At 44.1% G+C, this 6,000-nt stretch overlaps 1 pseudogene; it reads right to left on the bottom strand.

Moving 5' to 3' along the window:
• Positions 1-4,174: 4,174 nt before the first annotated feature.
• Positions 4,175-4,929, bottom strand: LOC137353222 (thioredoxin pseudogene; annotated as a pseudogene).
• Positions 4,930-6,000: the final 1,071 nt, after the last annotated feature.

Below are 6,000 nucleotides of genomic sequence, written 5' to 3' on the forward strand. Positions count from 1 at the left end.
CCACTTTCCAATTATAAGGCAAAGAAATGAGCACACCAGGTTTTCTTAGGTTTAAAGAAAAAAAGTGAAGTTTATTAAAACTTAAACTCTAATTCGACTAACGTCTACGGATATACGATGTGCCCTCTCTAGCATGCGCACGCGATACACACATGCAAATAGGGACAGAAAAGAGCAGAAGAAAAATAGAGAGTTTTGAGGCAGTCTCTGAAGGGGGTTTCTTATTATGGTTTCTGTGTTTCTAGCTTGCCGTAGAGTCTTTGATTGTAAACAGCTCTTACTTTTCATTGGGGCCCAGTATTCTTCTTAAACCTTGTTCACGTAGGAGACTTTTCTCTCTTTGAGTTTATGTGTCTTCAATGGTTTCCGAAGCTGGTGAGAACGAGATGGGAGCAGACAGGAGAGGGGTGTTCTCAGTCCAGGAGCAAACAGCTTTCTGAGTTTCTTTCTCTCAGCAAGTTCAAATTCAAACAGCCAGTTAGTCATGTAACTAAACTGGCCTGACCAAGTCTTCTCTGTATTGGAGAAGCAGGGACTGGGTCCTTTGTTCCAGCACTGTCTGCCAGCATGCAAATGTCTTTCCAGGCTTGGCAATTCCTTGTGATAGGCCGTTTTCTTCCCAGCCACAATTTTAAGTTTTAATGTTCATATGGCGAAATTATGTGTGCCTCAGTCTTGTCAGGTGGGGGCCTGCATGATCTAATTAAATGGAGGAACAGCCTTGAAGGGCCATGTGGCCTCCCCCGATTCCTATGTTTACCGTCAAAGCATCAGAAGTGTCAAAATTACTGAGCATTTCCACTTAAACCTCTGTTTTGAAATTGAGCACGTCGTTCATGAGAAGGAAGATGATTAGCGCATAGGTGAAAATGATGAGAGCTCTCGAACGGGAAATGCTGGAGGACGTTTAGCCTGTGGTGTGATTTGAATTGCTAAAAGAATGAAATGGGGAGGCGGTGGCGTACTGGTTATTGTCACTGGACTAGTAACCCAGAGACCCAGGTATTGCTCTGGGGACATGGGTTCGAATCTCATCACAGCAGAAGGTGTGAATTCAATTAATAATAAAAAAAAAATCCGGAATTTAAAGCTAGTCTAAAGATGGCCATGAAACCATTGTCGATTGTTGTAAAAACCCATCTGGTCACTAATGTCCTTTAGGGAAGGAAATCTGCTGCCCTTACCTGGCCTGGCCTACATGTGACTCCAGATCCACAGCAATGTGGTTGACTCTTACATGCCCTTGAAATGGCCTAGCAAGCCACTCAGTTCAAGGGCATGTAAATGTGAGGTAGTACATTTTGGGAGGATGAATAGGGAGGTAATTTATTACTTGTAAGTTGTAAGTCTAGGTGGGGTAGAGGAAGGGACTGGAGGGGATCTTGGAGTACAAATAAACCAATCACTAGAAGTTGTGCCACAGGTTAGAAAGGCCATAAAAAAGGCAAACCAAGCACTAGGCTTTATTTCTAGAGGGATAGAATTGAAAAGGAGGGAGGTTATTGCTAAACCTGTATCGAACCTTGGTTAGACCACAAAGAGTGCTGGCATTTCTGGTCATCATATTATAGAAAGGATATAGAGATGCTAGAGAGGGTGCATAGATGATTTACAATGATACCAGAAATGCATGGCTATACATCTCAGGAAAGATTGACAGGCTGCATCTCTTTACTCTTGAAAAAAGAGGCGTGAGCTAATACAGGCCTTTAAAATTAAGAAATATTTTGATAGAATGGATACAGAGAGAATGTTTCCTCTTGTAGGGAAGAGCATAACTGGAGGTCACCAAGAAATCCAGTAGGGAATTCAGAAGAAACTTCTTTGTGCATAGAGTGGTGAGAATGTGGAATTCGCTACCAAAGGGAGTGGTTGAAGTGAATAGTATAGATGCATTTAAGGTGAAGTGAGACAATCATATGAGGGAGAAGGGAATAGAAGGTTATGATGATAGATTTAGATGAGGAAAGATGGGATGAGGCTCAAGTGGAGCATAAACGTCAGCATGGACTGGTTGGGCTGAATGGCCTGTTTCTGTGCTGTATATCATATGTAATATAATCCTTTGAATGTATCAGTAGCAGGTGTAGAATTAACATTAGAATGTCATATAGTTATTCCAAAATAACTCCCAAGTTGAAACAGATATGCCAAACATTCAGATACATCGTTTGAAGCTGCCATCAACTGTGGTAGCTTTGTAGGGTGTGCTTTTACATCACAGTACAATCTCTGCTGCAGTGAGCGACCACCATTCCCTTCAGCACTTTGGGGAGAGGTGGGTGCAGGGAGGAAAGCCATAAGGCCATATGCAGTCAACCTCCCCATCTTCCAGAACTCTAAGCAGTTGCTTAAGGAGCAGCAGAGGGTCCAACCTTGGGAGCAGCTCAGCTACTTTTCCCTTAGGTCAGGACATAATGCACAATATAGGGAGACAAACCAAGGCTGTATCATCTGCGCAGTGCTAGATCTTGCATTACTGACCTGATAGCAGTCAGGCTAAGAGAAGGCACTCTCAAGAGACCCCAATCTTCTGTGAGGATTAATAATCCCAAAGTTAAGGCTAGACCAAGGTAACAATTGGAATGCACAAACCCATCAGATTCCACAGTCAAGCTCCCTTCCTTCTTGCACCTGGACAGGACTTCATTTGTCTGCCTGGTGGTAATTAGCAAAAGAACCGAGTAGGAAATGACAACAACACTTTGCTTTCAGTTAATGCCTTTAATGTAATAAAACATCCCAGGGCACTTCACAGCAGAACTGACAATCAAAATTCCACACTGAGCCATATATCAGGGAAGATAGCCAAAAACTTGGTCAAAGAGGTAGGTTTTAAAGCATGGCTTAAAGGAGGAAAGAGAGCAAAGAGGTTTAGGGAGGGAATTCCAGAGCTTAGGGCCCAGGCAGCTGAAGGCACGGCCACCAATGGTGGGAGCGAGTACAATCAGTGATGCTCAAGAGGCCAGAATTCGAAGAACACAGATATATCGGAGGTTACAAAGATAATGAGGGGTGAGGCTATGAGGGAATTTGAAAACAAGGAGGAGAATTTTAAAATCATATAGGTCAGTGAGCACAGTGTTTTTTGTTTTATGCAGTGAGCTGTTGTGTTCTGGAATGCAGTACCTGAAAGGCTTTCAAAATATAATCGACATACACTTAAAGGAAAAAAAAAGGGTTATGGGGAATGGGCAGAAGGAGTGGGACTAATTGGATAACATTCAAAATGCCAGCACAGGCTCGATGGGCCGCATAGAATCATCGAATGGTTGCAGCACAGAAGGAGGCCATTTGGCCCATCATGTCTGTGCCAGCTCTCTGTAAGAGCAGCTCACCTAGTCCCACTCCCCTGCCTTTTCCCCCATAGCCCTGCAAATATTTTCTCTTCAGATAATTATCCAATCCTCTTTTGAAGGGCTCAGTTGATTCTGCCACCTCCACACCCTCAGGCAGTGCATTCCAGATCCTAAACACTTGCTGCGTAAAAACGTTTTTCCCTCATGTTGTTGTTGCTTCTTTTGCCAATCATCTGAAATCGGTGTCCTCTGGTTCTGCATTCTTCTGCCCATTGGAACAGTTCTTCCTAATCTACCCTGTCCAGATCCCTCAAGATTTTGAACACCTCTAGCAAATCTCCTCTTAATCTTCTCTTCTCCAAGTAGAACAGCCCTAGTTTCTCCAACCTATCTATGTAATTGACATTCCTCATCCTGCAACCACTCTGGTGAATCTTCTCTCAAATGCTTTACCATCCTTTCTAACGTGTGATGCCCAGAACTGGACACAACCAGTGTTTCATATAGGTTTAACATAACTTCCTTAATTTCTTGTACTCCTATGGTCCTATATATTAAGTGCAGGAACCTGTATGTTTTATTAACTGCTTTCTCAACCTGCTCTGTATCCTTCAATGATTTGTACACTTATACCCCCAGGTCCCTCTGCTCCCGAACTCCCTTTCAGAATTGTACCCTTCAATTTATATTCCCTCTCCATTCTTCCTACCAAAATGAATCACTTCACACTTCCCTGCATTAAATTTAATCTGCCATGAGCCCGTCCATTCTACCAGCCTGTCTATGTCCTCTTGCTCTTGAAGTTTATCACTATCCTCCTCACAGTTCACAATATTTCCGAGTTTTGTGCCATTTGCAAATTTCAAAATGGTACCCTGTGCACCCAAGTCTATGTCACATATATATATATATATAAAATGAATAAAAGCAGGGGTCCTAACACCAGTCCTTGGGGAACCCCACTATATACCTTCCTCCCATCCAAAAAACAACCGTTCACAACTCCTCTGTTTCCTGTTTGGCCTCCTTCTATGCTGTAAGATTCTGTAAAAGGCAACCATTCACAGGACAGGTACTTTTAATTATTTTTTGCTTGAAACACGTCAAAATTACTTAAGCCGCATTAGTAGGCGGTCGACCTTGTCCCTCTTGGTCCCGGAGAACTCTGCAACTTTCTCCTGACACCTGTAGAAGTGGAATGTGGGCATGCAGGTGATGCCCGCAGCCCGGGCTAGATCCTCCGATTCATCCACGTCCACCTCCACGAAGATGATGTCGCGGTGCTGGTCGGACCGCATCCGGAGGAAGGGCTTGATGCTGGCACAATTGCCACACCATCGGGCCGCAAAGAAGACAACGATCAGGGTCTCCTCCTCTTCCCGCAGCAGGGTCTCCAGTTGCTTCCGCGTCCTGATGGGTCTCAGTACCATATTGCCGCCTCTTGCCCACTTTGTGGTTTGTTCAGGCCAGCGCACATGTCTCACTTTGCAGCCCCGCTCCGATAGTGACGTACATCAACGTCATGTGAACCACGCCTACGACTTTCAACCCACACGCTCCGGTCAACTGGAAGAACCCAAATGTTGAGCTTCTCCACCAGCGGGCGGTGAGTCCTTCCAACAACAGCCCGGTGTGGATGGCGATGAGCCGGAGTCGGGTAGGTGAGGACTTAAAATACTACTCCCAGAGATTCATCAATGAGTGAAAGTGTTGGCTGGTTGAGTGACAGCAATCAGAACAAATCAGGAGGCGCCCCTATTTGTATCATCTGCAAATTCCAAAATTGTGCTCTCTACACCCAAGTCAATGTCATTGATATATATCAAGAAAAGCAAGGGTTCTAACACCAACCCCTGGAGAACCCCCCTATATACCTCAAAGTTGCCAGTTGACAGCCCAATTGGAATGTGCAGCAGCGCTTCCTGGTTGTCAGGCAGCCTTCATTTATTGCCCATCCTCTCACTGTTCTGAGAAGATGGACTGGGAATTGATACAACAGAGTAGCTTGCTCCACCACCTAAGAGAAGGGTCAAGAGTCAAACATATCAGTGTGAGACTAGAGTCACATATAAAATGGATTGGGCAAGGCTTCCTTTCCTAAGGGACATTATTGAACCAGTTTGTTTTTACAACAATCTGGATAGTCAATTTAACATACCAGTTTTTTGTACTTTCCAGATTTTTTTCTCAAACTGAACTCAAATTCTCAAACTGCCATGGTGGTCTTTGAACCCTCATTCTCTGGATTATTAATCCAGGCCTCTGGATTACTGCTTCAGTAACATAACCACTACGCTGCGGTACTCATTACTGGTTAGAATGCTGTCGGAGACCAAAAGGTGGAAAGAGGTTAGCGGGTGAAGTTAAAGTGGCACATTAGTGTCCTAATCACACTTATGGATAGAACTGAGGTGTTTAGCCAGTCACCCAATCTGCCTTTGGTCTCCTGTTGAGGAGTAATTTCAGTAACCTCGATTTGAGGATGTGCATGTAAGTTGCTGCCTCGTTTGAGACCCTAGATAATGGGGCAGGGAAGAGGAGAATGAACGATGTTGTATCTATTGTGCTTGCATGGTAAAGTGGCACTGGAAGTCATAAACTAGGAAAGGTCCTCCCAAAGAAGAGAGATGATATCCTTGCTGGTGGAATCCTGTGGGAAATAACAGATAAACAATTTGCTTTAATACAGCACCTTTCATGT

The sequence above is a fragment of the Heterodontus francisci genome, chromosome 40 (genome assembly GCF_036365525.1).
Source record: "Heterodontus francisci isolate sHetFra1 chromosome 40, sHetFra1.hap1, whole genome shotgun sequence".
NCBI lineage: Eukaryota > Metazoa > Chordata > Chondrichthyes > Heterodontiformes > Heterodontidae > Heterodontus > Heterodontus francisci.